This window comes from Papio anubis, chromosome 19 (genome assembly GCF_008728515.1).
Source record: "Papio anubis isolate 15944 chromosome 19, Panubis1.0, whole genome shotgun sequence".
Taxonomy (NCBI): Eukaryota; Metazoa; Chordata; class Mammalia; order Primates; family Cercopithecidae; genus Papio; species Papio anubis.
The window spans coordinates 48,665,222-48,676,115 of NC_044994.1; positions in this window are offsets into that span (position 1 = coordinate 48,665,222).

Below are 10,894 nucleotides of genomic sequence, written 5' to 3' on the forward strand. Positions count from 1 at the left end.
AATAATCAGTCCTGTTAACAGGCCTTTGGTTATGAAATTTCTTCACAAAGCAGTCACCAGCGCAAAGGTTGTTTTTAGAAACACTTTGTTCTTCTGATATCTGCTGGGATAAAGCAGCACCTTATTTTCCCCTGGAATGATTTCTAAAAATAAAAACAAACACAAAAAGCACAAACACACCATCAAGTAGGAAGGGAAGAAATGAACATGCCACATACAGTTATTTCAATAGGTGCTTAAACAGACGCTCAAGGGGAAAATGCTGACACAAGTTCATAAATGGAGAAAAGTCCACAAGGAGAACTATTCTGAAAGATTCTTTTCTGAGCACTTGGCAAGACCAAACCTAAAGTATTGTATTAGGTTGGTGCAAAAGTAATTGCGGAGTTTGCCATTGAAAGATGATAGTAAGAGAAGTTGAAACGATCACACAGTTATTAGATACTATCTTATGCTATATATATGCAAATATACAAATTGATAAAATATTTAAATGTCATAAAAACAAACTATATAACACATAACAAAAAGTTCCTATTCAAGGTAGTGAAGAATTCCTAAGAAAATTCCAATACCAAGGAGCCTTAAAGGAAGTTACGAGCAGATTTGACCCTGTAAATCCATATAAATCTTTGTACAGAAAACTTGAGAAGCAAAGTAAAGACAAGCAGAAGACTAGAACAAAATATGTGCAAATTTTATAACAGACAAAGGTTTTCTATCCTTAATATATAAAGAACTCTTGTAAATAAATATGGAAAATGCAAATCAGGAAAGGAAAAACAGTTTAATCTTCTTAAAGATTAAGAATATCCAGTATTGACTAGGATGTGAAGACATGGGTTCATTTATAGATGGTTGATACCAATGAGAAGCATTTTTAAAGAATACTTTTGTACCATCTTTCACAATTTAAAATGTACGCTGTATTTGGTAGTAATTAGAAACAGGAAACAAACACTGATTTAAAAAGGAATGTCTAGAGTTTATGGTTTATTTATGCAAAGTAAGTCTCAATTCAGAGTTATCAAGAATCAGAATACTAAATCATTTTTAAAACTCTGAGATATATTATTAACTAACAAAGCACAGCAAACTATTGTAGAAATTACTTCTTAAGAAGAGAATGTGTTTAAGGAATGGAGGGAAGAAGTTAAGGAAACTTCTGATTTTTAGTGTGTTTACTTTGCAATTTTTTAAAAAAAATTTTAAACTGTGATAAAATATACATAGCATGAAATTCACCACTGTAACCATTTTAAAGCATGCAGTTCTGTGGCACTAGGTATACTTTATTCTCATTATTGTGCAACCATCATCATCATCTATCTCCAGAATTTGTTTCATCTTCCCAAACTGAAACTCCATACCCATTAAACACTAACTCCCCATTTCCCCTCCTCTAGCCCCTGGCTACCACCATTCTATTCTTTGTCTCTACAAATTTGATTTCCCTAGGTACTTCACAGAACTGGAATCATACAATATTTTCTTTTGTTCCAGGCTTTTTCATTTAGCATACTATCTTCAAAGTTCATCCATATTGTGGTATGTGTCAGAATTTCCCTTCTTTTTGAGATGGTTTCGCGGTGTCCCCAACCAAATCTCATCCTGAACTGTAGCTCCCATAATTCCCATGTGTCATGGGAGGGACCCAGGGGGAGGTAATTGAATCATGGGGGTGGGTCTTTCCCATGCTGTTCTCATGACAGTGACTAAGTCTCATGAGATCTGATGTTTTTATAAAGGGCAGTTCCCCTGCACATGCTCTCTTTCCTGCAGCTATGTAAGATGTGCCTTTGCTCCTCCTTCACCTTCCACTGTGATTGTGAGGCCACCCCAGCCATGTGGAACTGTGAGTCCATTAAACCTCTTTCCTTTATAAATTACCTAATCTCAGGTATGTCTTTATTAGCAGCGTGAAAACAGACTAATACACTTTTTAAGACTGAATAATACTTCACTCTATGCATTCTACAATCAATTTTTAGCAATAAACAGAAACTGCTTCTATAATGCCCACAAATAAAAGTAAAAATAAAAAACTTAAAACTGTGCCTACAAAGGTATACTTGTGCAAATGCTTGCATCAAAATATTTTTTGGCAACAACAAAAATAAATTCCAAGGAAATTAAGTTTTGATTGGAGATATATTTCTCCCATCAGAAAATATTTACTTCCTTGTTTTCACTTACCTGAGTTTGGACTGAACTATACTATTTGGTGTGGATTAAGAATTAAGGGAGGGAGGAGAGAGAAAGAGAGGAGGAGGTGCCAGGAAGACCCCTCAAAAAGGTAACATTGACCCCCAGCCTTGAAGGATGATAGGCATAGCTAGGTGAAGAGTGAGGAGAAAAGGAGAGCATCTCTGGCCAAGGGAAGAGTTTAGGCAAAGGTCCTGAGGTCAGAAAGAGGATATAGATTAGAGAATTTTGGAAAGGCTTTGTCCAGCTGAGCAAACACGAGAGTGGAACAAACTAGTAAGGGACCACACGAAGTGTGGGTTTGTAAGCCATGCGAGTAATCAGGTTGAATTTTCCGGGCAAGGGGATGTCAGGGCCATGATTTGAGTGAACTGATGTGATCCAACTTGCAAGCCAAAAAGAATGACTGTGGCTGCTGTATGGAGCAGGGATTCAATAGGACCACAATAAAAGAAGGAAGAGGTCTCTCAGGGGTCCTGTGAGAGAGACAGGACTGTGAATTTAGGGGGTAAGTGGGTAACAGTGAAGGTTAAGGAACATCTGAGAGACATTTTTGAGGTGATAAATACTCATGTCCTTCCCCCTCATGTCCTTATAATAAATCTCTGCTTTTTTTAAAATCAAGATGTTTATTCTGTTATTTACCACAAAAAGATTCTTAACTAATGATCAGTCTATGCTTTTTCAGTCATCCAAGCCTTGGACTGTGTTGCTCCCACTGCTTGGAATGCTAATGTCCCTTTTGAGGTGGAAATTTTCCCAATAAGTCCCATTTACCTTTCCCAGAATTGATCACTGCCTCTGTTAATTCACCATCACACTCTACATGCACCTCTGTTTATTGCATTATATTCCTAGGTCGGTCTGCTTAGCCCCTTGCAATGCCTGGTACAGATGTTTACTCAATACATGTTTGAATGAAATAAGGATGCAAAGCTATAGGAAGAGAGGGAAGGGGGAAAGAAGGCAGGAAGGTAGAAGAAAATTGGCTTTTCCTGGTCACTCCAGCTTTGGTGGGCACCAAAGATGTTAGTGGGAAGAAATTGGAGATCCCTCTTTACCTGACTGGTTTCATCTGCAGATGTCATTGTTTAATCAGGAAGATAGGGCATATCAGGGACTCACTCCTCTTGAGGCTCCTCTCCATTCCTGGGGACTCGGCTGCTTCTCAGACATGGACATGATGCAGGTATGTCTTCACGGAATGACAAGTCCCTGTCACCTCCTCCATGGATCGTTATTCCTTACTGAGAAGTTACGGGCTCCAACTGAAGCCTCAGACTAGCCTGGAGTCCTTATTCCTTTCCAAGTACAGTCTGTGTCTGCCCCCAGCTTGAAAGGCCTTGCAGGGCACCCTATTTGTACCCAAGGCTATTCATGAGAGGCACTAGGTGGGCGAGGGGTTCTCAGTGATGAGTGTCATTTACCACGCAAGGCCTGCCCTGAATGAGCATGGAGCCTCAGCAGCAGCAGGCAGGGAGTGCACATGCCTCCAAGGGCCACTCAAGTGAGATTAGGAGAAAGGTAAGTTGGAATCTGCAGTCTCACTCATAGAGTGGCATAAACACAAAAAAACCTTCCAAATGCAACCATAAGTAGGGTCAGACTATTGGCATAAACAAGCCAGGCTCTTTCCATCAGGGTTAGACCACAAGCATCCAGCTACTTGGCATCATAGGAGCTCAAATATTTGGACACCAACTGGATTTTTCTCCTTTTGATTGATGTTCTGTAGTCAAGGTCATTGCCTATTTTCTCTTCCAAAAGTCAGGAGAAACAAGAGAAGATTAACTGCCCCTGCAGAAATCTGCAGTAAAGGGAATCTCTCTGTGCCACTTGGTCAAAGTGTCAAACTTAATATAATGAATTTTATATTATAAACATAGAATTTATTTGTTCTTTTAAGGAGCTCCCCATGGGGTATATTCTTTCTGCTCTGTCATCCTTCGTAATTAAAAGGACACATATATCCAGTGAACAGAGGCCCACACTAAGACATATTACTGATAAACTTGTGTTTTCAAGCTAATGCTGACTCTTAAGGTCCAGCTTGAAGGCTACAATTCCCCATTTCTCCTAGCATGAGAGCAGAACCAAAGGATTACAAGCCATTCTGTTGCACAAGTTTACAACTAGACCCTACAGCTGAGAGTTCTCAGAGAAAAATTACTTTAACAAATATTTCTGAGAACCAAGAAATAAATTCATTTTCTTTTTCCCTAAAAGAACTAGAACAAAATTGGGAGGGGTATGGCCAGGCAGAGAAAATTTCACATCAAAAAAATTCTGCAAAGTAACCACATAGTTTGAGTGTTTTGTGGAGGGCAGGAAAAGAAAAATAGACAATTCTCTCTCTCCGGAACTTGCCCTCTAAAACAAACAAGAAAAATATTGATACAGACTCACAACAAAAAGACACACAGACAACTGCACAAACATTCAAAAAATAATTAAACAAGAGACCAAAATATTGACAGAAATGGTCCTTCAGACTTGTACAATTTGTTTCTACTTCAAATTTATTTTTCTCACTTTGCTTTTAGGCCAAAGAGATGTGTGGCTGAGAAAGTGCAGAGAATGGCAGAACAAAGAATGGCTGGAGATAGCAGCGACCCCAGGTCAAGGAAAGGGTGGATGCAGGCCCTTCGTGGAGGGACGCTGCAGAAATGCGCACAGCCCCACTGCCAGAGAAGAACTGAGTAGGAATCCTGGCTCTGCCACTAATTTCTAAAACTTGAGTTTCAGTGCCTTTAATCTGCGTAATGGGAGTACTAACAGGCCACTCTGGTTATTTCACAAGATGTTAGATGATAAAAGGAGGCAATAGGTGAGAACATGCTTTAAGCAACCATGTAAAGACATGTGTGGGAGGTTTACCTTTGGAGCTGGAAGGAAGGCCTGTTCTTTAAGCACTAGCTATTCTATCTACACAAAGCTGCAGGGTTTTAACATTGTTTTATGTTATGTTCACAATAAGCCCAAACACATCCAGAAGGGAAAGAGCCCAGTCGTATTTTAAAAAAATTAAAAAGCATAAGGCTGTAAAAATTGCTGAAACCTTGCTCAGCAAAGAAGCTATTTATTCAAAGTAAATGACTCACTGACGAGAAAGGAGGAAGGAGCTTCGGAGAAGATTAGCTAGCCGTGAATATAACCCTCCCAGGCTCTCTCCCCACCTTTTCCCCTAAAAGATATTCTAGCAGGAAGATGGAGTCACTAAGAATGTGAAAGGGTTAGGGGGTGGTAATCCAGGGGACTGGAAAAGCTTGAGAAATCCCCTAAAGAGAGAATATTGCCTGGTGCATCGAAGACAGGCATCTCTTTTCTTGGGGAAAAAGGGAAACAGAATGCTATGTTCCTTTGGAAAAAGTTAGAAGTCGAGGGGAGAGATCACAGCCACAATGGCAGGAGCTTTGGGGTCCAGTGACTACTATTTGTATCTTCCCTGTTACACATTAGCTGTGTGACTCTGGGTAACTAGTTCAACTTCTCGGAGCCTCTGGGAACTTGGGGGAAGTAACATAATGTCTCTCACAGGGCTTCAGTGAAGGGTAAATGAGACACTATCTGTAATGTTTATCACACATAGTAGATACTCAAATGGCTTTTTTTTTTATTCAGAAGAGGACTGCAGGATCAGGAATTTTTGTGTATGCATGAATTTTTCATTGATAACCATTGGTGAAGCATAGCTTCTTATTTTAAGTGCACATAAATATTTCAAAGGTTGTTCAATCAGACTTATACAAAAATATAATTATACCTATAAGTATAATTGCTAGACAAGAGTCAGTTTGGGGAGCAAGTCAATTAAAACTGTATTATTTGGCAAATTGAGTTATTCTCTATCATCAAACGTCCCAGGAAAATAGTCTGACTTTTTAAACCATGAAAATAGACCTTACACCAAAACATATAATGCTGCCAGTGAAGAATTTGAGAACTTTGGACTCACATGGAAATATTGGATTCATTTGTACAGATGAAACACCTGCAAAAAAGAAAAATAAGGGTGGGAGATTGGAGGGAATGCTACAACAATTTAAATCAAAAGAGAAAGCTCCTGGGTCCTACTCCCAACTCATCATCCACTGTGACAGTTTGTGCTTTGATCTTTTTACGTCTTGTTTCTGACTCTGGGTTTGAACCACCAAAGGAAGCACCTGGCTTTTATTTTAGTGGCTTCATTTAAAAGACGATGATCCAAATGTTGGCCTGAATTTGCCCATAAGGCCAGAAATGTCAAGATGGCTCTGGGGTCCATAGAGTGTCTCCTTGGTGAGCCTTGATAGGCCAATCCGACTGAACTGCACGGAAAAGCAGCTTCACGAAATTTCATTCATCAATATTAGTTGGGCAATTACTGTATGCCATGGACGGCTCTAAGTACTGAAACTCTGCTTCCCCTCCAACTGGTTCTCCAAAGGCAGCAATAAAAACTTAGTACATGATTCATATATACGACTGCGAATCTCTTTCAAATACACTTACTTTAAGTGACTACACACACAAACATAATTGGCAATTTCATTGATTCTAAGGAAGACAACAATGAGAAATGAAGGTAAAATGTGAAATTCAGTTGCCACGCTATTCAATGGAATTCTCAGTACCTACACGCTCTTAAACAAATCACTAAGGCTTATACTTTTTTCCTATAGTTTCAATTTCAGAATATTCAGATGTTTTTCCATATCTGTAAGAAACTGCATTCTTATGTGCTTCAGTGTATTATTCTGTGTTTCATGCTGCTAATAAAGACATACCCAAGACTGGGTAATTTATAAAGAAAAAGAGGTTTAATGGACTCACTATTCCACATGGCTGGGGAGGCCTCACAATCGTGGCAGAAGGTGAAAGTCATGTCTTGCATGGTGGCAGGCAAGAGAGAATGAAACCCAAGTGAAAGGGGAAACCCCTTATGAAAAAACCCATTAGGTTTCTTGAGACTTATTCACTACCACGAGAACAGTATGGGGGAAACTGCCCCCATGATTCAATTATCTCCCACCAGGTCGCTTCCACAACATGTGGGAATTATGGGGGCTACGATTCAAGATGAGATTTGAGTGGGGACACAGTCAAACCATATAATATGGAGAGTGTGAAAAGTTCTATGTTTTAGAGCCCTTGATTCTGATAAAGCAGCTCGGCAAATTGCTTCAATAAGATGTTTCACCAAACTCTGTGGCCACATTTTATTAAATAAAATTCCTAAATCTCAATTCTTCCCAAATAGACAAGGGATCCCAAATACAAATGACACGGGTTGGTTACCTTCACACAGCACATTGTTACCTGGTGCACCCCATTCATCACATGGCCACCGGCCTCATGGGCTGGCACCAGTGCAGCCCCCAGGGCCGTGTGCACAGAAGTCCCCATGCTTGTGATTTACTACTCTCCAGTTGCTGCCCTGAGATTTTTAATAACTTTGTCTCTGAATACATGTTTTGTAAGTGGAGTAAAATTAAGGGACGAGACCACTCCTCATATTGTCTTATGTCCAATTCCTGCCTTCAAAGAAAGAAGTAAAAACTAAAAGGCAGAAATGAAATCCACAAGCAGACAGCCTGGCGCCACACCTTGGGCCTGGTAGTTAAAGATCGACCCCTGGCCTAATCGGTTATGTTATCTATAGATTACAAAACATTGCATAGAAAAGCACTGTGAACATCCCCGTCCTGTTCTGTTCCATTCTAATTATCAGTGCATGCAGCCCCCAGTCACATACCCCCTGCTTGCTCAATCAATCACGAGCCTCTCACACGCACCCCCTTAGAGTTGTGAGCCCTTAAAAGTGACATGAATTGCTCACTCAGGGAGTTCGGTTGTTGGAGACATGAGTCTTGCCGAAGCTCCCGGCCAAATAAAGCCCTTCCTTCTTTAACTCAGGGCCTGACAGGTTTCGCCTGTGGCTTGTCCTGCTACAAAATAAGATGGTGGTGCCTGGGGTTGGGGAGTGGGGAAGGAAATGGGGAACTTGGAGCCTTGGCTCATTCGAGGCCCACCTCCTACAGTCTCCCTGCATTGGCCAGGACAGGCCCTCACCTGCCAGGTGCCCCCCACTCCTGGTGCACCCAGCCCCACTTGGCCTCACTCTCCCCAATCCCTGCATGTGAGATTGTGGCTCCCTTCCAACCACTTCTGCCACTCTCGGGAGGCCTAGGAGGGTGAGGGTGGGGCATGACAGGGCCACAGCATATTCTCTGGGCAACTGAGCAGGGATGAACATTTTGCTCACCCCCAATCAGGGGACCTAGTGCATCCCTGGGCTTGGAGGTTGCCATTTGCCATAGGTTGGGGCAGCAAGTCTATGGGAAAGGCAGATTCCTGGCTTCACTTTCCATCCCTGCTGGGGCCCAGCATGTAAATCTAGTCACTGGCAGGAGATGGAATCCAACATTTCTCAAGCCTGAGTGCCCTCAGTTTCCCTCACTTGCAAGGCAGGGGCTCCCAGGTACCACTGGGAACCATACTCACCCTAAGAGTGTCCCAGCAGGAGGGGGTGCTCCCTCAGGCCACTTGGTACTTTGGGTGCCTCTCTTCCTTCTTCCAACATTTCTAAATCTGGCTTGTTTCTGCCCACTTTTTTGGGGGGACTGGGTCTTGCTTTGTCACTCAGACTGGAGTACAGTGGCATGATCATGGCTTAGTGCAGACTTGACCTCTCAGCCTTGACCTGTTAGGCTCAGGTGATCCTCCTGCTTCAGCCTCCTGAGTAGGTGGGATCACAGGCACACGCCACCACGCCTGGCTAATTTTTAAATTATTTGTAGAGACAGGGTCTCCCTACATTGCCCAGGCTGGTCTCAAACTCCTGACCTCAAGCGATCCTCCCACCTTGGCCCCACAAAGTGCTGGAATCACAGGTGTGAGCCACCATGCCCAGCCTGTTTTTGCCTTTTCTGGCCAGCTTTAGGCACCCTTCAGAGACAAGCCAAGGAAAAAAAAAATTGAAAAAGTTCAGTGATCTCACATAGGAGTTAAATGCTCTGACATTTGCATTTACAACTGGGATTGCACAATATAAGGACAATCAATAAAATCTATATGACAAGCTGAGAGACAGAAGGAAAAAGAAAGGAAAAAGCTTTATATCTTATTACCTTTAATGGCACTTTTTTCTTACTTTTTAAACAAAGTTCCTCATGTTTTCATCTATCACTAGATCCTGCAAATTGTATAGCTGGTGCTGCTACCACTGCCCCGCCCCGGTGAAATCTGTGGATGAAGAGTTAGATAACAGACATTGCCTAAAACAATCACTTCTCAGTTATTTGCTAAATTTTTGTGAGGACTCACATCTCTTCTCATGAAGATTCCTGTTTCCTTCCATTTCCAGACAATTACTTACATTACTTATAGAGCCCAGGGCCAGGTCTTTTTCCCTTCCATTTTTCTATCTCATATGAACAATTTTATATGTGAACTTTTCCTCTTTCCAATGTTTCTATGTAGTTGGAACATAATTACTCATAGAAAATGATGACATACTTTTCCTTAATAAAATATGTACTCTGCAACTTAAAAAAACTTATAAATGTTAACGCTTTCAAAATTATCAACCAAATAGTTTAGTCTAACAATGATCAAAGAAACAGAGTTACTTAAGAAGAAATAAAATTCAAAATATCTTAAATTTTTTACTTGGGCTTTTCCTATTCAATGAAGAGGCTCTCAGAAATTCTTGAAATTTCATATCTTCCTTCCATCTACTTCTCTCTTGCACCAAATTCATCTGCTAGTAAGTGATAGAGATCTAAACCCAAGTAGTTAATTCAAAAGTCATGCTCTTTGCCACTGTACTTATGTCAATGTTTCTCAAATTTTAGTGTGTAGCATCCAGAATCCAGAATCACTTGGATGTCTCATAAAGACAGATTAGTAGGCCCTGATCTCAGTGTCAGATGCATTAGGTGTGAGATTTTTGCATTTCTAACAAGTTCCCAGGTAATGCTGATGCTGCTGGGCTGAGACCACACTTTGAGAACCAGTGACTATGCAGTAGTTTAAATGCTGATGTTAGGTGAATTGCAGGAAGAAACTTCCTCTTCTGGGTGCCCTGTCTTGCACAAAGGGTACTTATCCTTGTGATCTTACTTGCACAAAAGAAAGATACCTACCTGCAAGTAATTTTCTGTAAATCTTCAAGCTTATTTCAGAGCTGATTTAAAATCTCATCTGAGGCTGCATTTCACAGATCATGAGGAGCAAAAGCTGTCAACTCCGCCATAGGGAGTGACTTTGGACCATTGCTCCTTTCATGAGTGGCTAAATTTGCCCAGTGCTGCCAAGACCAGGCTTCCTAAATATATCAGTTACCTGTCAAGCTGAAGCGCTATATGTGAAGGTGTAGAAAGCAGCCTATGCATTCTTTACCCATTGACCTACCCATTCTTTACCCTTAATCCAATCAAAAGATGACCCACTCTTATAATCAAATCAATCCAGTCAAAAGATGACCCATGTCATTGGGGATGACAATTTACTTTGAAATCCTTTGATGTCATAGAAGTTATTGAGTAATATCAGTCTACTTGGAATCTCCAGTTATACAGAACAATCAGAGTTACCAATTGCACTTCCAGAAATTTTCCTGCCTTTTTGCTCTGAGAGAAGTTAGTGTAGTAAATTCTTACTTTAAAGAATGCTCGTTAAAAAATAATTTTAAAAGTTTTACAGGCAA